At 35.2% G+C, this 26,203-nt stretch overlaps 1 non-coding gene across 1 annotated transcript; it reads right to left on the bottom strand.

Annotated features, from left to right (window-relative positions):
• Positions 1 to 13,555: 13,555 nt before the first annotated feature.
• LOC120577792 (small nucleolar RNA R71) lies at positions 13,556 to 13,662 on the bottom strand. The gene has a single exon (XR_005643774.1). It is a non-coding gene; the product is annotated as a small nucleolar RNA R71 (small nucleolar RNA).
• Between the last annotated feature and the right edge of the window lie 12,541 nt (positions 13,663 to 26,203).

The raw sequence follows: 26,203 nt of genomic DNA, 5'->3' as shown, positions 1-26,203 counted from the left end.
CCAAACATAACAAAATCAAAGTAAAAGATAATCTAGACTGACACAACTAAGCCTAGATCAGAGCCGACTAAACATCTAAACACCGATATCGGAGAAAGCTCCAGATATCCACCAAGCACAAGAACTCACCAAGCATCTAATCCTGCACAACGTTTACCCATCCATACAGATAGGCAGGCGGTCCATAATAGATCCACTGGGGGTAAGTATTACATTATCATAATCCAAATAACAGTTAACATGAATATTTCAATTTAAACATCATGCACTTGATCAATAATAATTACACATTAATACTTACATCACACCCCGATATCTCACATCAATATTCGTCAATCATATGAACAGTTATCAATTTACAATTATTCATTCACAATCACCAATCACGTTTATCATGAATAATCATTAATCACATTTCATGAATGTAACGCCCTCTCTAATTATTTGATTATTCTAAATGAGTTTAGAATATACTTATATGATTTGTGTGATTTATATGATTTATTTTGATGAGTGATATTTTGTTATGATATATGTTATATATTTATTAATATAATATATATGTTATTTGATTTAGAAATATATATATATATATATGCTATTTGATTTAAAAATATAATATATGTTATTTGATTTAGGAATGTATATATGTCATTTGTTATAGAAATATATACACGATTTGTTGCAGAAATAAATGTGATTTGTTATAGAAATAAATGTTATTTATTGTAGAAATATGTATGATTTGTTGTAGAAATATATATAATCTGTTATAGAAATATGTATGATTTGTTATGGAAATATATATATATATTATAGAGATAAAATTGTTATTTATTATTGTTATAGAAACATTTTATATATATATATATATATATATATATTGGGATAGAATATTAATATTTGAATTTAAGAGAAAAATAAGTAGGTTAAAGATTTATATAAATAGGAGAGACTTAGTTTAGAAAAACATAACGTACGTACGACTGCTTTTGGAGAAAAGGGAGAAAAGTCAAGAGAAGAGGGAGAGACCTAGAGGGGCTGCGATTACCTGATTATAAGGTAAGGGTGAGACTAACCTTGCAATTCTATTAAGTATGTGAATCAATGGTTAAGTTTAACATGAATTAGGATGAGTTTAAGAAGAAACGGAAATTAGGTCAAATTGATAGAATTGATGATTAAACGGTGGAAACTTGTTAAAAAGATGTAGAAACTGTCCTTAGACCTTAGATAATGATTTAGATGAATTCTGGAATTGAAATTAGGCTTAGAACCTTGTTAGATGATGATTTTCGTGTAGAAAGTGCATCATGTCCGAGCCTAGATTCATCGCTCGCCACGGCGAACTATGATCCTCGCCTCGCGAGTGATGATCTTCATCGCTCGCCACGCGAGCCTTTCCCTTCGCCTCGCGAGTGTTTTGGTATTGCTCGCCATTGCGAGCAACCTTACTCGCCATAGCGAGCTAAGGCAGAGAGCATGCTAGATTTTGTGTTTCGACCTTTTGAGTTGAACCTTAGATGCCTTTGAGTACCTTTAGGTGCCTACTATTGATTAGAGAATGATTTAGAACGAGATTGAACCTAGAACAACCTTAGTTGGAAAGTTGGCTTGTACTCGCCACGGCGAGCACTTCCAGAATTGAGTGTTTTTAGTGCATTGTGAGACTTGAGTTGCTTGGATTGGTTAGAAATGAACTTTAGGTACATAGTGTGACCTATTAAAGATAATGATTGTGAATTGTGAAGCTATATTGAAATGCTAAGTGTTTATAATGTGATTTATTGATTGATTGCATTACTTGAATTATTATTGAATGATCAGGAAGTTGTTGAAAATGAATTGGTATTAAGCTGTTGATATAATCTGATTATGCTGCTATTGTTATTTAACTAAGTTACATGAGTTGTTGTTGATTATCATTTGATATTGTTATATCCTGAGATGTTTATGTGTCACCTATGTTGCTGTTGTCGGTTATGTGAAATATTTATATGCCTTATGTGGAAGATGTTTGATGTTTAAGTTGTTGATGCTTCACATTAATATTGTTATGTTGTGAATTGCAATTGATATATTGATATCTCTCTATTGTTGTGTGATTTGACTGTGCTACTGCTGTTATTTAACTAAGTGCATGATGTCTATATATATATTATGAAATGATGACGTTTAGCTCCAAATTATTGGATGCATGATGATATGTTGATTACGATGATTACGATGTTTTGTTGTTAAGAGTCCATGCATAGCATTTCATTGAGCTTTGTCCTCACCACGATTAGGAGCTTTGTCCTCCGCACGTTTTAGGAGCTTTGTCCTCCGCACGATAAAAGTATATTAATACTTATGATGACGATTGGTACCACATGCATATAAGTGTCTAAGTTGCATTGTCGCATATGTCGAGTCAAGGTCGTTGTTGATGAATTATCATCCATGAGTTGTTAAGTTGTCGATGAATTATCATCCATGAGTTTGTCGAGTTGTGTTCTACCCATGTGTTGTTAAAGAAGTACCTACGAAGATTATACGATGTAAATTATATGATGTTGACTAAAATATTGCTATGTTGTTTAACATGTTGATTATGATATTGTTATGTTGCTACGTTGTTTAAGATATTGATTATGATATTGTTATGTTGCTATGTTGTTTAACATGTTGATTATGATACTGTTATGTTGCTACGTTGTTTAAGATATTGATTATGATATTGTTACGTTGCTATGTTGTTTAAGATAATGATTATGATATTGTTAAGTTGTTATGATGTTGTGTATAATTGTTACTATTAAGTGATGAATATGTTGTTCTATATATGATTAATATTATTAAGTGAATATTATGTTATGTTATTGATGATGATCGAATGTTGTGATTATTTGGTAATTGTTTATCAAAGATGCTATGATGTTTAAGATGATATTGTTTAAGATGTTTATGTTGAAGATTTATGATGTTGATTTTGGTGTTAGTATGTGTTGATTATATTTTCATAAGATGATGAATACGTTGTTGTTATATTAATACAAGAAGATGAATATGTAGTTGTTATATTATTATATTATGAAGAGATGATGTATATATAATTATTATTATTATTAAGTGAATATCATGTTATGTTGTTGTTATATTATTATATTATGACGAGATGATGTATATATAATTATTATTATTATTATTAAGTGAATATCATGCTATGTTGTTGTTATATTATTATATTATGACGAGATGATGTATATATAATTATTATTATTATTAAGTGAATATCATGTTACGTTGTTGTTATATTATTATAAGAAGATGTTTATGTTATGATGTAGATAATTATTACTATTAATAAGAGATGATTATATTGTGTTGTTTTAAAGTTATTAGTGATGATGATTACATGATGATATCTATGAGTTGTTAAGTGTACTTGATGATGTTTATGTTAAATTGATAAGTTGTCTTTTATTAATGAATTGATAATGAGATGTTTGATGAATAATTATTATTATGAATTAACGATGTTGTTATGTTGTATATGAATTAGGATTAAGATGTTGTTATGCTATATATGAACTATGACTATGATGTGATGATCTATGTTTGTTACGATTTGGTTAATATGTGTTAAATGATAATTAGAAGTTGGTTGAGTTATTAAGAATTATTACATGAAGAATTATTATTACTAATAGATGAAGTTATTTGTGTTGTTAAATATAATTATTGAATTATATGCTTGATATTATTGTTTTGTGAAATCTCACCCCTTCTGCTTGAAAATGTTGCTCTTCGTATGAGTAACTTGCAGGTATTAATGATTAGTAGGAGTGGTGGCTCAAGTGTCTTTAGGTGCTCTGATACGTACCGGGATGGGAATTTGTTATTGCTTTCTATTCCTTACGTATTGTTTCTGAAGAGTTATGACTATGTTTTTAGAATGGATTTTTATGACATAATTGTAAAGAGGCTTTAGTGCCAAAGACTGTTTTGATTATTGAATAATTTCCGCTGCGAAGTATTAAAGACTTTTTAGTTATTGAATTTTAAAGGATAAATAGTTATTTATACAGTTTATGATTTTAAGAAAAGAATGTGACATTCCGTTTAGGTGAATTACTCTGATTAAATAAATGAAATTTTCACGTTGGGAAAACGGTGTGTTACAATGAACAATCACCAATTACTTGTATCATAAATAAATATCAATTCACAGTCATTCATACACGATGACCAATCATATACATCATGAACAATCACGGATCATATACATCATGAACAATCACCAATCATATACATCATGAACAATCACCGATCATATACATCATGAACAATCACCAATTATATACATCATGAACAATCACCGATCATATACATCATGAACAATCACCAATCAAAAGTCATGAACAATCATTATCATAATTCATGAACAATTATCAATTCACAAATATTCATTCACAATCGTCAATCACAAACATCATCAATAATCATTCATCTCAATTCATCACCAATCACATATTTCACATAAGACTCATGCTATGATATGCACTTATGGACACATAAATGCATGTGGTACCAAATCTCAACAAGGTCGTCACCTCCGATGGACAAGTCAACATCGCATGTAAGGCTCACCTCTGCCTTACAATAATCTCGAAGTAAAAGAGTCATCCCTTTTACAGCAACAACGACTATGATGCATGGACATGTGTAAGAACTCGATAATGCGACTACAATTCACAATCTCAACCTCAATATATAGGACAACACCCAATTATATTGATTATCTCCACAACATTGCATTATCAAGAAAACATGTCCACACAAATAAATCATAGTATTCACCATCACACATCAACATGATTATCAATAATCAACAATGTCGTTCAACATCAACTATATCATATAGTTTCACCATTCCAAACAATTCTCATATTCCAAGTAAGAGAACATACAACATCTCATGACAAATATCATATCCAACATATAACCATTTAACATCAACTATCACATAGTCATACAAGAATAATCTCAATAACTCACAAGACAATTTGCTAAAGAAACATTTCCGACAAAAATCTAAATCATGTGGCAAACGGCCAACATTGACAATTTTTAAAGCTAGGCAACTTATTTAAGTTTGAAATCCTACAATTCAATCTTAATCAATCATGTAGTCAAGGACTCAAGCCACTTACAAACTATTAGAAATTAGTTCAAAGGATAGCTTAAGTTCGTATGAGAAAAACCAAGACAAAACGACATTTAGCTCAAAACCCGTTTTCACCGATTCAACTCCGCCCGAAATATTTCTTAAACCATCAACACATTCACATTACCAAATACATAAATGTATACTCAATTATTCACTCTAAGTACTTCATTAAACACAAATCAAGTTTGGAAAAGTTCCACGGCTCATAGAGAAAGTTATGATAAGTTTTCACAAAAATCCACATGACCCATGTGTAGTAATTTAATCATATCTCAAGTTCTAAAAATCATTTGGACGTCAAAACAATGCCATTAGAAAGCTAACAAAATTATCTACAACTTTCATGTTTACACCAAAGTCCAATTCAAAACAGAAACGTGTGAAAAAGACACAAGAACGCGAAATCAGAAATGCTGTCAAAAGGCATTTCGCTTAAGCGAACTGCTTACAGTAGCTGTTCGCTTACAGCTCGCTTCCGATTAGCTTAAGCGAACAGTCATCATTTCTGCATAATTTTTCACGGGTTTGAACCATTTTTCACCCCAAAACCCAAATTTTGATCCCTCAATGCCCAAATGTGTTTCCAGAACATGTTTATAGGTCAATATGACTAAAAAGACTTACAAAGACACAATCAAACTTGAAAACACTTGACATTTGAGCTAACTCTTCATTTTCACTAAAACACCAACACAATTCAAATTCTCATCATCAATCCATGAATATGCATACCCAAGCAATTATTCATCAATCATAATATCAAATAACATTGATAACATCATTTGAACAAGAATCACAACTCAAATTAACAACAACTTAGGAGAAATTCACTACTTTAGCACAATCTTCATAACTTATCATTTTTGCATATATGAACATGTAATTTCACCAACAATTATACAACTAACATCAATTCATGCATACAAACATAACATCACAGCAAGAGCACGAATTTAGCATGAATTGTTCATCAACCCATTTTCATACAACATGAGAAAATGCAAAATTACACATGATTATGATAATAACTAACCCCCTTACCTTTGAAGTTGATTATCCTTAATCCTAGCTTCAATTCAGCTCCTAGGTCACCCACTTGATTCCTAAAGCTTCCCTTCAACCCTCTTGTTCTTCTCTTCTCCTCTTCTCTTTCTACCTCTCCTTCTCTCTATGAAAATTGTTTTGTGAAAATGAATACAATTCTAAGACAACCCTAGTGTTATCCCCCTCAATGGGCTTAACTCAAAATGCTAATGGGCCTAACCCATTCTAACACAATTCAAAAGTTTCTATACACTCGACGGTAATTACTAACGACAGTAAAATATAACCAACGGTTACTAACGGTAAAAACTAATCACTCCACTAGTAACTTAGTAAAATAAGGGTCCTCACCAATTAATAAAATAATTCTCACCAAAATTACCATTTCACCCTTACCCGTCAAATGACCAAAATACCCTTCTAATACGGTAATCCATTTAAATGCACCCAATGACAATTAAATACACACAAGCACAATTAATCACATACAATCACACAATAAAAGTAATTAAATAAAACTAGCTAAAAATCGGGCTGTTACATCATCCAACATCAATTACATGATTTTCCATAATCAACAAACATCACTCATCACGTTTGATTTTACCAATTCAAGAATTCTTATATTCCAAGCAATTAGCATACGTTTCTCACGATAGTCATCATACCTCAAACATATACATGCATACTCAATTATTCACTCTAAGTACCTCATTAAACCCAAATTCAAGTTTGGAAAAGTTCCACGGCTCAAAGGAAAAGTTATGATAAGTTTTCACAAAAATTCACATGACCCATGTGTAGTAATTTGATCATAACTCAAGTTATAAAGATCATTTGGACGTCAAACCAAAGCCATTAGAAAGCTAACATAATTATCTAAAACTTTCATGTTTACACCAAAGGCCAATTCGAAACAGAAATAGGTGAAAAAGATGCAAGAACGCAAAACAGGGGATGCTGGAACTGGCAATTTCGCTTCTTGAGAAGCTTCTGGCATGCTTCTGAAGGATGCTTCTGAAGTGTGCTTCTGAAGGACGCTTCTGGCCTGTTCGCTTACAGCTTTTCCAAAAAGTGCGTTTTTCACCATTTCGCGCGTAAAATGCAAACCGTTAATCGGATTTTGATGCCGTTTTCACCTACACGATCCTGACACTTGACTCTAACATAATCTATAAAAATTTCATGTTTCAACCATCCCAAAAGTCATTTTCCAAAACCTCACATAATCACTTATTGGCGAAAACGCTTAAACATCGACATTTCACACGAAAAACCCGTTTTCTCCCAAACGACTCAACTAACATAACCACAACATGAAAACAGAAATTCTCATAGGTTCAATTTGTTCAACAATAATAAAATTTCAGTCAACAACCATATATATATCAAAAAGTTCATTTTGGTCCTTCACATGAACACTTAACTCAACTTCACCAATTTCACAAAACCACCAGCAACAATTTATTTCTCATCATCAATCCACAATTAAGTATACCCAAATCATAATTCACTTACAATAGCATCAGTTAACAATAACCACATTAATGGAATATGAATCACATCTCTTTTCAATCAAAACATATCAAATTTCATCAATTAAGCATAATTTCATAACTTAACATTTATACATACTTTGAAACATGTAATTTCACCCATAAACATACCATAATCATCAATTCAAGCACAAGAAAATAGCATCACAGCAAGAGCACGAATTTAACAACAATTGTTCACCAACCCATTTTCATACAACATGAGAAAATGCAAAGATTGTACATGATTACGATAATAACTAACCCCCTTACCTTTGAAGTTGATTATCTCTAACCCTTGCTTCAATTCAGCTCCTAGGTCACCCAAATTGATTCCTCAAGCTTTCCCTTCAACACTCTTGTTCTTCTCTTCACCTCTTTCTCTCTCTACCTCCCTCTCTCTCTAGGAAAATGTTTTGTGAAGTGAATGAAAGATATTTTCCTATGACAACCCTAATGTTATCTCCCTTAATGGGCTCAATTCCAAATTCTAATGGGCCTAACTCATTCTAACATAATTCCAAAAAGTTTCTATACACTCAACGGTAATTACTAACAACAGTAAAATATAACGAACGGTCACTAACGGTAAAAACTAATCACTACACTAGTAACTTAGTAAAATAAGGGTTCTCACTAAATATTAAAATGATTCTCACCAAAATTACCATTTTACCCTTACCCGTCAAATGACTAAAATACCCTTCTAATACGGTAATCCACGTAAATGCACCCGACGACAATTAAATACACACAAGCATAATTAATCACACACAAACACAATTAAAAGTAATTAAAATAAATCTAGCTAAAAAATCGGGCTGTTACACTGAGCATCTGAAGATTGTCTTACAAGTGTTGAAAGAGAAGAAACTTTATGCTAAAATGTCTAAGTGTGAATTCTGGTTGAAGGAAGTAAGCTTTCTTGGCCATGTTATTTCTGGTGATGGTATTGCAGTGGATCCGTCTAAAGTTGAAGCGGTATCACAATTGGAGACTCCTAAGTCAGTCACAGAGATTAGAAGCTTCTTGGGTTTGGCTGGTTATTATAGAAGGTTTATAGAAGGATTTTCCAAGTTAGCACTTCCGCTAACGTAGTTGACTTGTAAAGGTAAAACTTTTGTGTGGGATGTTCATTGTGAGAACAGTTTCAGTGAATTGAAGAAACGTTTGACGACTGCCCCAGTTTTGATTTTGCCGAAGTCTGATGAGCTTTTTGTGGTATATTGTGATGCGTCCAAGTTGGGTTTAGCTGGTGTACTTATGCAAGATGGTAAAGTGGTAGCTTATGCTTCAAGACAGTTGAGAATTCATGAGAAGAATTACCCGACGCATGACTTAGAGTTGGCGGCTGTGGTCTTTGTATTGAAGATATGGAGACATTACTTGTATGGTTTGAGGTTTGAGGTGTTTAGCGATCACAAGAGTTTGAAGTATTTGTTCGATCAGAAGGAATTGAATATGAGGCAGCGTAGATGGCTAGAGTTGCTGAAAGATTATGATTTTGGGTTGAATTATCATCCAGGTAAAGCCAATGTTGTTGCAGATGCTTTGAGTAGGAAGACAATGCATATGTCCGCTTTGATTGTTAGAGAGTTCGAGTTACTTGAACAATTCAGAGATTTGAGTTTGGTTTGTGAATGGTCACCTCAGAAAGTGAAAATGGGAATGCTGAAGATTAATAGTGAATTTCTGAAGAGTATTAAAGAGGCACAAAAAGTTGATTTCAAGTTTGTAGACTTGTTGGTTGCTAGTAATCAGACTGAAGACGGTGACTTTAAAGTCGAGGTCGGATTTGCATTCCAGACGATGCAGAGATGAAGAAAATGATTCTTGAGGAGAGTCATAGAAGTAGCTTGAGTATTCATCCGGGAGCTACGAAGATGTATCACGATTTAAAGAAGATTTTCTGGTGGTCTGGTTTGAAACGAGATGTGGTATAGTTTGTGTATTCCTGTTTAGTTTGTCAGAAGTCAAAGATTGAGCATCAGAAACCTGCTGGTATGAAGGTATCTTTAGATGTGCCAGAATGGAAGTGGGATAGTATATCCATGGATTTTGTGACGAGTTTGCCGAATACTCCTAGAGGGAATGACGCAATTTGGGTAACCGTTGATAGATTGACGAAGTCGGCTCATTTTCTACCAATTAATATTGGTTTTCCTGTTGCCTAGTTGGCAGAGATTTATATCAAGGAGATTGTGAGGCTGCATGGTGTTCCTTCGAGCATTGTATCAGATAGAGATCTAAGATTTACTTCTAGATTTTGGAAAAGTTTGCAAGAGGCTTTGGGTTCGAAGTTGAGATTGAGTTCGGCGTATCATCCGCAGACAGATGGTCAGTCGGAAAGGACAATTCAGTCGCTAGAAGATTTGTTGAGAGTTTGTGTTCTTGAGCAAGGAGGAACTTGGGATAATCATCTTCCGTTGATCGAGTTCACATATAATAATAGTTATCAGTTTAGTATTGGAATGGCACCTTTTGAGGCTTTGTATGGTCGGAGAGGCAGAACTCCATTGTGCTGGTTTGAGTCAGGTGAAAGAGTGGTCTTAGGACCCGAGATTGTTCAGCAAACTACTGAGAAAGTTAAGATGATTCAAGAGAAAATGAAGGCGTCGCAGAGTCGACAAAAGAGTTATCATAATAAGCGTAGGAAAGATCTTGAGTTTCAGGAAGGAGACCATGTGTTTTTGAGAGTCACTCCTGTGACTGGTGTTGGACGTGCCTTGAAGTCAAAGAAGTTGACTCCGAGATTTATTGGTCCGTATCAGATATCGGAAATAGTTGGAACGGTGGCGTATCGAGTGGGATTATCACCGCATCTTTCGAATTTGCACGATGTTTTCCATGTATCGCAACTTCGGAAGTATGTTTCGGATCCATCCCATGTGATCCAAAGTGATGATGTGCAAGTCACAGACAACCTTACGGTAGAGACTTTACCGGTGAGGATTGATGATCGTAAAGTGAAGACATTGAGAGGCAAGGAGATATCCCTTGTGAGAGTCGTTTGGGCTGGAGCGACTGGTGAAAGCTTAACGTGGGAGCTTGAAAGTAAGATGCTGGAGTCTTATCCAGAGTTGTTTGCTTGAGGTAAATTTTCGAGGACGAAAATCTTTTAAGTGGGGGAGAGTTGTAACGCCCACTTTCGTTTTTGGAATACCCCCCTAATAGGTCATAAAAAAACTTTATTTTTTTTTTGCATAATTTTTTTGTTTTTTTATGACCTATTAGGGGGGTATTCCAAAAAAAAAATATTTTACAGGGGGGTAAATCAAAAAAAAATATTTTACAGGGGAAAAAACAAAAAAAATGACCTATATTACAGGGGGGTAAAACACCATTAACCCTTTATAATATATATGTGAGTTTTGTTGAATTAAGAAGATTTAAGTTGATTTGAAAGATTTGACGTGTTTTGACGATTTGATAAGATTATGAGACTTATTTTATTGTTAAATAAAATAAGATTTGAAAAGAAAATAAAAATATTTAGTTGAGGGCTGTTTTGATATTTTAGATAGTTTGGGGGAGGATAGTGAGATAAGATCAGAAATAGGAAGAGTTATATAAGATAAAGACCTAATTTTAGTTGTTAGAGAGAACCAAGAGAAGGGCTGCGATTTTCTTCATTCAAGGTAAGGGTGAGACTAATAATTCAGTAATGTTAGTTGTTGTAATTCTGATTATTAATTGACAAAGTTAGGATTGATTTAGAAAAGTTTTAGAATTAGGTCAAAACCCTAAAATTGATGATCAAACGGTAAAACTGTGTTAGATTGATGTAGAAACCGTCCTATAACCTTAAAAATATGTTTAGGACGAATTATGAGATTGAAATTAGGCTTAGAACCTTGTTAGATGATGATTTTCGTGTAGAAAGTGCATCATGTCCGAGCCTAAATTCATCGCTCGCCATGGCGAGCCATGAATCTCGCCTCGCGAGTGATGAACTTCATCAATCGCCACGCGAGCCTTTCCCCTTCGCCTCGCGAGTCCATTGGGTAGAGCTCGCCACTGCGAACTGATGAGTCATTTATTGCTTACTTTTATATGCTTTTTAGTTTAGTTTTATTTAGATTTTATTTTATTTTATGTTAGTATTATTTCCTTTTTAGGATAGTTTACTTTAAATTGCATTTTATTTTATTTCAGGAATGAATATTGGATGGATTGAGTCTTGGAGCAAAAGAAAGGGACTTGGAGCCGATTGGATGCAAAAATATGAAGATTGAGAGACAAAAATATGTCTCCCCCATGCCAGAAGCTTGGCACGGCCCGTGCTAACCTTGGCACGGCCGTGCCACCCTCCAGTGTCATTTTTGCTGCTTTTGCTTAGATTTTAAGCTACTCTATTTTTAGCCCGAATGTAATAGCTTAGATTTTAAGTGGAACAAATGCTATAAATAGAGTAGCCATCCATCACAAATATTCATCATTACTTGGAATTCAATAAGTGACAATTGCTTTTCTAATTAAAGTTCTTTTCTTTTCTTTTCCTTTATTTTCTCGTCATTTACCTTTATGCTTTCTCTCTTCTCCCCCATGTCTACGATGAACATGAGTGATTAGACTTCTCCTTGTCTTGGGATTGTTGGATAAGTCTAAATGACATAATCCTAATCAAACCAAACTCTAAGCCTTAATCTTATGTAACCCTAATTTCTTATATAAATTCACCGTTTTAACATGGATCAACCATTATCAAACTGTGGAAACGAAAGTGGAGGGTTTGATAATTGTTTATCCATTATTCCAAATATAAATTCATAAAACGAAAGTGGAGCTTTGATATTCGAACAAGTGAATTTAGACAAGGATTGCAAAGTCAGCGAAATAGGCTTTGCAATCTTTGAGACATATAGTTTCGATCTTCAAGGGAACTAATAACAATCAAGTCAGCGAAATAGGCTTGGTTGTTAGAGGAACCAGAATCTAATAGTAATCAAGTCAGCGAAATAGGCTTGGTTGCTAGAGGAACATAAGAGAAACTGTCTTGAGAAATTAGGTCTAACATAACATTATAAGCTTATAGTTTTGGTTTGAGAAGGACTTGTTATTTAGATGAAACCAACGATCCCAAGGCTCTCTTTATTATATTAATTTTCAACCATTTGAAAACCCCCAACTTACAATTCTCTTCTCTTCTAATCATCTCTAAAGGTTAATTGAATTAAATTACTCCCTGTTGGAACGATACTCTTTAAATACTACTTCGGTAAGACCGTGCACTTGCGGTTTTATCTCATCATGTTTTTGGTGCCGCTGCCGGGGAGTAAACTAATTTGATTAACTCTTTCTTTGTGATTAGAACTCTTTTTTTCTCCCCCTCTTCTTCCCTTCTTCTTTCTTTCTTTTCCTACACCTGACTTCTTGGGTAGCATTAAAATAATAGATAACATGGCTGAGGAACGCACTCTTAAGGAGTATTCGATCCCTTCTTCAGATGAGCCATGCACTATTATAGTTTACCCAACGGTTGAAGGTAGCAACTTCAAAATAAAACCTACGCTACTAATTCTGGTACAACAAAACCAGTTTTCTGGATCACCCTCTAAAGATCCAAATTTACATATCTCAAACTTTTGGAGACTTAGTGTAACTTGCAAAGACGACCAAGAAGCCGTTAGGCTACATCTTTTCCCTTTTTCTCTAAAAGATAGGGCCAACAATTTTCAATTCTTTAAAGCCCGGTTCCATCACCTCATGGGACCAACTGAGACGAGAATTCCTTTGCCGCTTCTTTCCCCCATCAAAAACCGCCCAACTTAGGGGAAAGCTTTACCAATTTACTCAAAAAAACGGGGAATCTCTTTTCGATGTGTGGGAGCGTTTTAAAGAAATACTCAGACGTTGTCCCCATCACGGTTTGGAGAAATGGTTAATCATCCACACCTTTTATAACGGTCTAACATCTAACACTAAATTGACTGTTGATGCAGCTGCAGGTGGTGCCCTAATGAACAAAGATTTCACAACAGCTTATGCCTTGATTGAGGACATGGCTCTAAATCTTTTTCAATGTACGGAAGAGAAAGCAATCATCAATCCTTCACCCTCTAAAAAGAAACAGGTATGGACGAAACCTCTTCCTTTGACTATCTATCTACCAGGGTGAATGCATTATCTCAAAGACTTGATCGCATGAGTACTTGTGTTATCACACCTACCTTCTCACCTCCATGTGAAGCATGTGGCCTATCTAGTCACTCTAGCATCGATTGCAAATTGAGTAGTATTGAGCAGTTAAACTTTTTTCAGAATGGCCAAAGAGTTGTTCAAAAATCTCACATTGAACTTTTAATGGAAAACTATTTTCTTAAACAATCCGAACAACTCCAAGAGCTTAAGGACCAAACTAGACTTTTGAGCAACTCTCTTGCTACTCTCACAACAAAGATAGACTCCATCTCCTCTCACAACAAAACTTCTGAAACTCAGCTCTCCCAAGTAGTTCATAAGGTTGACCACCCCAACAAAATGAATGTTGTTACACTTAGGAGTGGCAAGCCACTCGAAGACCCCATAAGGAGAACCAAATCCAATGACAGTGAGAAAGAGATCTGCGAACCACCATCTAGGGAAACTAGGGCAGGAAGAGAGGAACCACGAGTTGAGGAAAACACACCACCTCCCTTTAAGCCAAAAATTCCCTTCCCACAAAGGTTTGCCAAATCTAAGCTAGATGAGCAATTTAAAAAGTTCATAGAGATGATGAACAAAATATACATTGATGTGCCTTTCACCGAAGTCTTAACCCAAATGCCTACCTATGCTAAATTTTTGAAAGAAATCCTTTCTAAAAAGAGAAAAATTGAGGAAGGTGAGACGGTTAACCTTACAGAAGAATGCAGTGCCATCATCCAAAATAAATTGCCACCAAAGCTTAAAGACCCAGACGTTCCATACCTTGTGTCATAGGGTCAGAAGTAGTGAAGAAAGCTATGTGTGATCTAGGAGCCAGTGTCAGCCTAATGCCTTTATCCCTTTACGAGAGGTTGAGAATAGGGGAACTTAAATCGACAAGGATGACCCTACAACTAGCGGACCGTTCTGTTAAGTACCCAGCTGGAATCATAGAAGATGTCCCCGTTAAGGTAGGAGAGGTATACATCCCCGCTGATTTTGTTGTAATGGAGATGGAGGAAGACAACCAAGTACCAATTCTTTTAGGAAGACCTTTTCTCGCTACTGCAGGAGCCATCATTGATGTAAAAAAGGGTAAGCTTGCTTTTAATGTCGGTAAAGAGACTGTTGAATTTGAACTTGCTAAACTAATGAAAAGTCCTTCCATTAAAGACTCTTGTTGCATGGTAGACATAATCGACCATTGCGTGAAAGAGTGCTCTTTAGCATCAACTACACATGATGGTTTGGAAGTATGCTTGGTAAACAATGCAGGTACAAAACTGGAAGGTGAGGCAAAAGCTTATGAAGAGCTGTTGGATAGAACTCCTCCAATGGAAGGCCTAAGTGTGGAGGAGTTAGTAAAAGAAGAACCAGCACTTCTACCCAAGGAGGCACCGAAAGTAGAGCTTAAACCGCTTCCATCAAATCTAAGTTATGAATTCTTGGGCCCTAACTCTACCTACCCTGTTATTGTAAATGCAAGCCTCGATGAAGTAGAAACTGAAAAGTTACTTTATGTCCTCAAGAAGTATCCTAAAGCTATAGGGTACACCATTGACGACATTAAAGGAATAAATCCTTCATTATGCATGCATAGGATACTTCTTGAAGAAGACTATAAACCCTCCATTGAACATCAAAGAAGGCTAAATCCTAATATGAAAGAAGTTGTGAAAAAAGAAGTTTTAAAACTCCTAGATGTAGGTGTTATTTATCCAATTTCTGATTCCAAATGGGTTAGCCCCGTGCAAGTTGTACCTAAAAAGGGTGGTCTCACAGTTATTAAAAATGATAAAAATGAATCCATTGCCACTAGGACCGTCACCGGTTGGAGAATTTGTATTAATTATAGGAAGCTTAATAAAGCAACCCGTAAAGATCACTTCCCTCTCCCTTTTATAGATCAAATGTTAGAAAGGTTAGCTAAGCATTCACATTTTTGCTACTTAGATGGTTATTCCGGATTTTTCCAAATACCCATTCACCCTAATGACCAAGAAAAGACGACTTTTACATGCCCCTTTGGGACCTTTGCCTATAGAAGGATGCCTTTTGGTCTTTGTAATGCCCCTGCTACTTTTCAAAGATGCATGATGTCTATTTTTTCTGACTTTGTTGAAAAAATAATGGAAGGTTTTATGGATGATTTCTCTGTGCATGGATCTAGTTTTGATGATTGTCTGACTAACCTTGAAAAAGTTTTGGAAAGATGTGAACAGGTGAACCTAGTCTTAAATTGGGAGAAATGTCACTTCATGGTAAGAGAAGGAATTGTCCTAGGACACTTGGTCTCCGACAGAGGTATAGAGGTAGATAGAGCAAAAATCAAAATTATTGAAAAAATGCTACCTCCTACCTCAGTCAAAGAAATTAGAAGTTTCCTAGGACATGCAGAGTTCTACCGTCGTTTCATTAAAGATTTTTCATCAATCACTAAACCACTAACAAGCCTCCTTCTTAAGGACGCAGACTTTGTGTTCGATGATGCTTGTTTGCAGGCATTTTGCAGGTTGAAAGAAGCACTAATCACTGCCCCAATCATACAACCACCGGATTGGAGTTTGCCCTTTGAAATAATGTGTGACGCAAGTGACTATGCGGTTGGGGCGGTGTTAGGTCAGAGAAAGGAAAAAAAGATGCATGCCATATACTACGCCAGTAAGACCCTAGATGGGGCACAGGTAAATTATGCCACGACAGAAAAAGAACTGCTAGCAGTTGTCTACGCCATTGAAAAATCTCGGCAATACGTGGTGGGATCAAAAATCATTGTTTACACAGATCACTCGGCCATAAAATACTTGCTCAACAAAAAAGATGCCAAACCGAGATTGATCTGATGGATTTTGCTCCTCCAAGAATTTGACCTTGAAATAAAAGATAAAAAAGGTGTAGAAAATGTTGTCGCTGACCACTTGTCCCGACTTCGGGAGACCAATGAGGATGAGTTACCCTTGGATGATTCCTTCCCGGATGACCAACTCTTCTTATTGGCACAAACTGACACACCTTGGTATGCAGATTTTGTTAATTTTCTTGCAGCAGGAGTGCTACCGCCTGAGTTAAGCTACCAACAAAAGAAGAAGTTCTGCAATGATCTCAAGCACTACTATTGGGATGAGCCCTACCTCTTCAGAAGAGGCTCAAATGGGATTTTCAGGAGATGCATTCCTGAAAACGAGGTAAGTAGTATTCTAACTCATTGCCACTCCTCTTCTTATGGTGGCCACGCCAGCACACAAAAGACTTCTTTCAAAATTCTTCATTCTGGTTTCTGGTGGCCATCACTTTTCAAAGATGTGCATTCCTATATTTCTAAATGTGACAAATGTCAGCGCACCGGTATTATTACAAAAAGAAATGAAATGCCTTTGAACAACATCCTTGAAGTCGAAATTTTTGATGTTTGGGGTATTGACTTTATGGGACCATTCCCCTCCTCTTTCGGGAATCAATACATATTGGTAGCAGTTGACTATGTGTCCAAATGGGTTGAGGCCATTGCTTCCCCCACTAATGATGCACAAATTGTTATAAAACTGTTTAAAAAAGTCATCTTTCCTAGGTTCGGAGTGCCACGGGTTGTGATAAGCGAAGGAGGGTCTCACTTCATTTCAAGACATTTTGAAAAACTTTTGCAAAAACTTGGAGTGAGGCACAAAATTTCGACACCCTATCACCCCCAAACTAGCGGACAAGTGGAGGTCTCAAATAGACAAATCAAAGCTATCCTTGAAAAAACTGTTTCAACCTCTAGGAAAGATTGGTCAAGTAAGCTTGACGATGCCCTTTGGGCCTATCGAACGGCTTATAAAACTCCCATTGGAATGACCCCTTTTAAACTTGTCTATGGGAAATCTTGTCACCTTCCCGTTGAGCTCGAGCATAAGGCCTATTGGGCAATTAGAAACCTCAACTTAGACCCCAATTTAGCCGGTGAAAAAAGAAAGCTTCAATTAAGCGAGCTAGAAGAACTTAGGATAGATGCCTATGAGAATGCCCGCATTTATAAGGAAAGAACTAAGAATTGGCATGACAAGAAAATCGTCAAGAAGCACTTCAAAAGCGGTGATCTTGTGCTAATCTTTAATTCTAGGCTAAAGCTCTTTCCCGGTAAACTAAGGTCACGATGGTCCGGTCCTTTTCAAGTTCGCACAGTCTACCCTTATGGGGCGATTGAAATATTTTCTGAAGAAACAAGATCTTTCATGGTTAATGGGCAAAGGCTTAAAATCTATAATACCAGAGAAGTAAATGAATTAGTGGCTGATTTCACTATGAGTGACCCACCTTAAGGATTTTTCTCCTTATTTTTGTCAAGCTAGTGACAATAAAAGAGCGCTTCGTGGGAGGCAACCCCCTAATTTAATTGCTTTCTTTGTTTTCTGTTATTTTTTCTTTGTTTTGTAGGTAAATGTCCGAGATTGACTAGGAAACGCAAGAAAAATCAAAGTTACAAGAACCAGAGAGGTGGCACGGCCCGTGCTAAAGTTGGCACGGCCGTGCCAAGAATCACATCACCAACTCACCCAAAACTGGCAGAATGACGGCACGGCCCGTGCTAAAGTTGGCACAACCGTGCCAACCTGACAGGCCTCCGGGGTTCAAAATTTCGGCAAATTGTGAGCTTTCCGCATCCCTTCTCACTTTTTCCTTGTTTCTTTCGTTTTTTATCATTGAGGACAATGCTTCTCCTAAGTGTGGGGGGAGCCTAATAAAGTGTCTTTAGTCGTAGTGTTTCCAAACTCCCTTGAACTTTATTCTTTTGTTGTGTTTTATTGTAAAAGGCATAAATAAGCAGCTTGTTGTTATTGTTTTATTATGACATAATTTTTTGTTGTCTCTTCAATGGTCGTTTCTTGTACATGAAAGTGATTTCTTGTGTTATAAGTATTCTTGCTATACCCACATCAAGTTTTATTGTGAAATAAATTCTCCAATGAGAAAAGCACCTAGTTGCAATCCTTGAGTAAGTGTATGAGTAGGTATTTTAAGGAACACGTTCTAGCTTTAATGGTAACCTGGACCCTTAAAAATCTTCAGAGTAAAAGTAGTATAAGTTTATGTGGGAATAATTCTAATGTGATGAAATGTGTAAACCGAAATGGGGCGGAAGGATATCACCACACGCGGAGGAAAGGATACCCTCTCACTAACTTCCTAAATGTGGTGATGACTTCTCAAATAAATTGTGCTTGAATTAAACCCTCTAAAAAGAGGAACTTCCTAAGTGAAGTAAACAAGTTGTAGCACTACTTAGGGTGATCATAGAAACTTGGAGGAAAGGATACCCCCTCACGGACTTCCAATGTGAAATGATAGCCCCTAGGCATCTAAAAGCCCCCAAATGTATAAATTCATCAAGTCTATCTTAACTCTCCCACTTCTCTTAGAACCTGTTCCTCATAATATCTATCTTATACAGGAGCAAGAAAAGGGTTGGACTACACACACATACACTCACTTAAGATTTGTTGTTGGGTTGAATAAGTTTACAAAGAGTACTTGAAGTTGTGATTAGTGTACGTTGAAATGAAACCTCGAGGGAGACATAAGCTTTTATTTAAAGTGTCATATATTAATCCTTTTGTTGCTGCCATGTCTATGCCTTTTGCTTGAGGACAAGCAAAGATTCAAGTGTGGGGGAGTTTGATGAGTCATTTATTGCTTACTTTTATATGCTTTTTAGTTGAGTTTTATTTAGATTTTATTTTATTTTATGTTAGTATTATTTCCTTTTTAGGATAGTTTACTTTAAATTGCATTTTATTTTATTTCAGGAATGAATATTGGATGGATTGAGTCTTGGAGCAAAAGAAAGGGACTTGGAGCCGATTGGATGCAAAAATATGAAGATTGAGAGACAAAAATATGTCTCCCCCATGCCAGAAGCTTGGCACGGCCCGTGCTAACCTTGGCACGGCCGTGCCACCCTCCAGTGTCACTTTTGCTGCTTTTGCTTAGATTTTAAGCTACTCTATTTTTAGCCCGAATGTAATAGCTTAGATTTTAAGTGGAACAAATGCTATAAATAGAGTAGCCATCCATCACAAATATTCATCATTACTTGGAATTCAATAAATGACAATTGCTTTTCTAATTAAAGTTCTTTTCTTTTCTTTTCCTTTATTTTCTCGTCATTTACCTTTATGCTTTCTCTCTTCTCCCCCATGTCTACGATGAACATGAGTGAGTAGACTTCTCCTTGTCTTGGGATTGTTGGATAAGTCTAAATGACATAATCCTAATCAAACCAAACTCTAAGCCTTAATCTTATGTAACCCTAATTTCTTATCTAAATTCACCGTTTTAACATGGATCAACCATTATCAAACTGTGGAAACGAAAGTGAAGGGTTTGATAATTGTTTATCCATTATTCCAAATATCAATTCATAAAACGAAAGTGGAGCTTTGATATTCGAACAAGTGAATTTAGACAAGGATTGCAAAGTCAGCGAAATAGGCTTTGCAATCTTTGAGACATATAGTTTCGATCTTCAAGGGAACTAATAACAATCAAGTCAGCGAAATAGGCTTGGTTGTTAGAGGAACCAAAATCTAATAGTAATCAAGTCAGCGAAATAGGCTTGGTTGCTAGAGGAACATAAGAGAAACTGTCTTGAGAAATTAGGTCTAACATAACATTATAAGCTTATAGTTTTGGTTTGAGAAGGACTTGTTATTTAGATGAAACCAACGATCCCAAGGCTCTCTTTATTATATTAATTTTTAACTGTTTGAAAACCCCCAACTTACAATTCTCTTCTCTAAAGGTTAATTGAATTAAACTACTCCCTGTCGGAACGATACTCTTTAAATACTACTTCGGTAAGACCGTGCACTTGCGGTTTTATCTCATCACTAACAGCCTTACTCGCCATAGCGAGTATGACCAGAGAGCATGTTGATTTTCAAGTTTTTGACTTTTGAGTTGAACCTTAGATGCCTTTGAGTACCTTTAGGTGCCTACTAATGATTAGGGAACGAATGGGAATGAGGTTGAACCTGGAACAACCTTAGTTGGAATGTTGGCTTGTACTCGCCATGGCGAGCAGATGCTCTCGCCTTGCGAGCACTTCCAGAATTGACTGTTTTAGTGCATTGTGAGACCTGAGTTGTTTGGTTGGGTTAGATAGGAGCTTTAGGTACTTAATGTGACCTATTAAAGATAATGATCATGAACTGTGAAGCTTTATGAATTGTTAAATGATTGTGAAGTGAACTATGGATTGAATTATACTTACTTGAATTGTTGTTAAATGATCAAGAAACTATTGAGAATGATTTGTTATTTAACTTGATGTGATTTGATAATGCTGCAAATGTTATTTAACTAAGTTGCATGATTATGTATAAGTTGATGATGAACTCCAAATTATTTGAAGTATAAGTGATAAGCTGATTAAGGTATTTTGTCGTTAAAGTCCATGCATTAGCATTCATTGAGCTTTGTCCTCACCATGATTAGGACCTTTGTCCTCCGCACGTTTAGGAGCTTTGTCCTCCGCACGATGAAAGTATATTAATACTTATGATGATGATTGGTACCACATGCATATAAGAGTCTAAGTTGCATTGTCACATTGTCGAGTTTAAAGCTGTTTATGCCATTGATGAAGACTGAAGTTATGATTATGTGATAAATGTTTATCAACTATGTTATGTTGTTTAAGACTAATTAAGATGTTGATTATGAATTTAAATTACATTGATTAATGTTATTGTATTATGAAGTCTCACCCCTTCTGCTTGAAAATGTTGCTCTTCGTATGAGTAACTTGCAGGTGATCATGCTTAAGTGTGCAGTTTGCTGTTGTGATTGGCCTTGCCTAACTGTGTCGTCTAGTTCGCTCTGATACGTAACGGGATAGGGTTTTATGTTATGCATGCTTCATTCTCTTACGTGACTATTATGTTATTTTTATAATATTATGGATTATGATTTGAAATATTTTGATGGGGCCTGCGTGCCCAAACGTTTTATGGATTATGACATAATTTCCGCTACAATGTTTAAGTTATTTGGTTAAATTGTTATTTAACTGGTTTTGATTAAGTTTAATGTGATATCCCCTTTGTTTATGCTGTTTACTCTGATAACTGTTTAAGGAATTTTTATATTGGGAAAACGGGGTGTTACACTACACACAAATAGAGGATCTGGATTTTGATGAGACTTTTTCACCTGTTGCTAGGTTGGAATCCATAAGATTATTGCTAGGTGTGTCTTATATACTCAAATTCAAGTTGTTCCAGATGGATGTAAAGAGTGCCTTTCTGAATGGGTACTTGAATGAGGAGGTTTATTTTGACCAACCTAAAGTATTTGTTTATCCTAGCTTTCCCAATCATGTCTACAGATTGAAGAAAGCTTTGTATGGTTTCAAACAGGCACCCAGAGCGTGGTATGAGAGACTCGGTCAGTTTCTTGTTGAGCAAGGGTACAGGAAAGGAGGTACAGACAAGAGCTTGTTTGTAAAAGATGATAATGGAAGACTAACGATTGCTCATATATATGTTGATGACATTGTTTTTGGTGGAATGTCGAACAAGATGGTTCAACATTTCATTCAGCAAAGGCAGGCTGAGTTTGAGATGAGCCTTGTTGGTGAGTTGACCTATTTTCTTGGCCTTCAGGTTAAACAAATGGAGGATACTATCTTTATTTCTCAAAGAAAATATGCCAAGAATATTGTGATGAAATTTGGATTGGATAATGGTGGTCACAAGAGAACTCCAGTGCCACTCACTTGAAGCTGACAAAGGATGAAAGTGGTATATCTGTTGATCAAAGCATGTACAGAAGAATGATTGGGAGTTTATTATATCTTACTACAAGCAGGCCAGATATCACTTTTGCTGTAGGTGTGTGTGCAAGGTATCAAGCTGAACCAAAGATGAGTCATCTTACTGAAGTGAAGAGGATTCTTAAGTACATAAATATTACCATTGACTATGGGATCTTATACTCATCCAGTGAAAACTCTAAACTGATAGGCTACTGTGATGTTGACTGTGCAGGAAGTGCTGATGAGAGAAAAAGTACCTCTGAAGGATGTTTCTTTCTAGGAAACAATCTAATTTTTTGGTTTAGTAAGAAACAGAATTGTGTGTCCCTATCTACTGCTGAAGTTGAATACATAGCAGCTGGAAGTAGTTGTTCTCAACTTGTCTGGATGAAGTAGATGCAAAAGGAGTATAATGTTGAACAAGAGGTTCTACCCTTATATTATGACTACCTAAGTGTTATCAATATTTCCAAAAACCCTATTCAACATAGCAAAACAAAGCACATTGATAATCGACATCATTTCATCAGCGATCTTGTTGAAAAAAAGGTTTTGACACTTGAACATGTTGACACAGAGGAGCAACTGGCAGACATTTTCACCAAGGCCTTAGATGCTAAATGTAACACCCCGTTTTCCCAACATAAAAATTTCATTTAAATAATCAGAGTAATCCACATAAACGGAATGTCACACTTCTTAAAAATCATAAATGGCATAATTAACTAATTTTCCTTCAAAGTTCAATCAACATAAATATTCAAAACTTCACTGCGGAATTTATTTCAACATCTAAAAATAGTAGTCTTTGGCATGAAGGCCTCATCATAAATATCTCATAGAAATCCAGTCTAAAAACATAGTCATAAACTTCATAAAGTAATATGTAAGGAATAAAGAAGCATGCAACAAAGTTCCCATCCTGTTACGTATCAGAGCACCTAAAGACACACGTGAGAGATGGTCCACTCACGACAGCAATCTAACAACAGCTTAAAGTCGATCACCTGCAAGTTACTCATACGAAGAGCAACATTTCCAAGCAGAAGGGGTGAGATTTCACAAACAATAATATTAAGCATATAATTCAACAATTAAATTAAACAACATAAACATTGTTAATTAATAATAATAATTCTTCATATAGTGCTTCATTAATAGTCCAATCCACTTATAATCATCATTAACTCATAACCAATATAAACAACAACATAATCATCATCTCATAATAATATAAACAGCAACATAATCATCATCTTATAATGACATAAACAACAACATAATCATCATCTTATAATGACATAAGTAACAACATATTCATCATCTTATAATAATATAAACGACAACATAATCATTAATATTCCATGGTTTGTCATTAACAACGACTTCAACGATTCGACGATGACAACGTCAACCTGACAATCAGCTACATGAGAGTACACCTACTCTTATAATACGACCACGTAAGCGTACACCATCTCTCGCAAAACAACAACATAAGAGTACACCACCTCTTATAAAACAACAACGTAAGAGTACACCACCTCTTATAGAACAACAACGTAAGAGTACACCACCTCTTATAAAACAACAACGTAAGAGTACACCACCACTCACAAAACACCTAAACATAAACAGTTACCAACAACAACTTCAACTACAACTTCAACAACTTAGACAACATTAACAACATAAGAGTCCAATACTTTGGAACACTTTGGAAAAACAACTTACAACTTTACAACTTAGACCAACACCTGCAACTTGATCAATATGCAACAGCAACAGAAACAGTACAAACAATTCGCAACATAACAATATTAATGAAAAGCACTAACAACTTAAACATCATACATTTTCCACATAAGGCATATAAATATTTCACATAACAAACAACAGCAACATAGGCAGCACGTAAATATCTCAAGATATAACAACATCAAATGATAATCAACATCAACTTAAACATCTTATATAATTCACAGAATGCATATACAAATATATTACATTATTATCCACATTAAATCATATTATAAAAGCTTCACAGATCATCAGTAATATTATATTCAACCTCCATTCCTACCCCAAGGATCAACTCACAACATGGGTTAAATACTCTTAAACACCTTAATTGAGCTCATAGTACTTCTAGTTTTGAGGGTTGAAATTATCCCATAAGTTTTGGATTAACTTAGAAACGGTTATGCTGAATTTTCATAATGTTTCACTAAGACCTCCTTGGAGTATTTTCATCATATCTCAAAAACTAAAAATCATTTTCAAGTCAAACCAAAGCCATTGGAAAGCTAACAAAATTATCTTAAATTTTCATATTTACACCAAAAGCAAATTCAAAACAGAAAAGGGTGAAAATTGCGAATATTTTCAGATTTTCCTGACAGAAAATCGGTTGCCGATTTTCGTCGAACCAAAGCTAGAAAATCAGCACAGAAATCGGCGGCCGATTTTGGAAACTCGGGGGCCGATTTTGAGCTTCACAGCAGTTCAAAAATCATAACAATGCGTTTTTCACTTAAGAATCACTCTTAATTCACTAGACTCAAACACAAACTCCCAAATTTGTTAGGAAACTTAATCTATGATTATTCTACAACCTGAACATCAATTCATATGTTAATTCATTGGATTACCTACACTTTCAACATTCAAATTGCAATTCAAAACCCTAACTTCTTTTAAAAACTCTAACTTCTTTTCACAACCCTAACTTCATTAACATCTTAATTCCAACAATCAATTCTACAATTAAAACAACCAATTACAACTTCTAAACCTAATTCCCAAATTTCCTGAACTACAACCTACCACCTGTTAAATCCAATTTTCAAAATCATATACTCAGAATTATTGAAGGTTAGTCCCACACTTACCTTAGATTAGATGATCGGCAGTCTCTCTCCCTCTTGGTTCTCCGCTTCTCTTGTTTTCTCCCTTTTCTCCAAAACTGGTACGTGAAAAAAATTCTAAACCTAGTTTCTCCTATTTATCTCTTCTCATCTATTTTATCTTATTTCCACTTAATCCACTAAACTCTCTAAATTCTCAAAACAGCCCCATAGTCTTAATCTTATTTCTATTTTAAAGACTTATTCTATTAAATAATAAAATAACACCACATAATCATTTAAATCACATAAATACTAAAATAAGCCACTTAATAAATCACATAATCATATAAATATATTCTAAACCTATTAAACAATCAAATAAATCAAATAATTTAAAGAGGGCGTTACAACTCTACCCCCCTTAAAAGAATTTCGTCCACGAAATTCAAAGCACACAAGAAAATGAATTCACTTATTGCTTAAATATCTTAAACTATATATAGCCAAATAGAAACTTCAAACAAAACATACAAACCACATTAAAGTTAATCAATCAAACATGATCACATAATAAACATAGCCATTAATCAGGAAACACAACCACAATCAAGACAACATAAGACAGTATTAAAACTGTTACTCA

Source organism: Medicago truncatula, chromosome 8, assembly GCF_003473485.1.
Source record: "Medicago truncatula cultivar Jemalong A17 chromosome 8, MtrunA17r5.0-ANR, whole genome shotgun sequence".
In the NCBI taxonomy this organism is placed as follows: Eukaryota; Viridiplantae; Streptophyta; class Magnoliopsida; order Fabales; family Fabaceae; genus Medicago; species Medicago truncatula.
The sequence above is the reverse complement of the archived record's forward strand: the minus strand, read 5'-3'. Positions and strand labels throughout refer to the sequence as shown.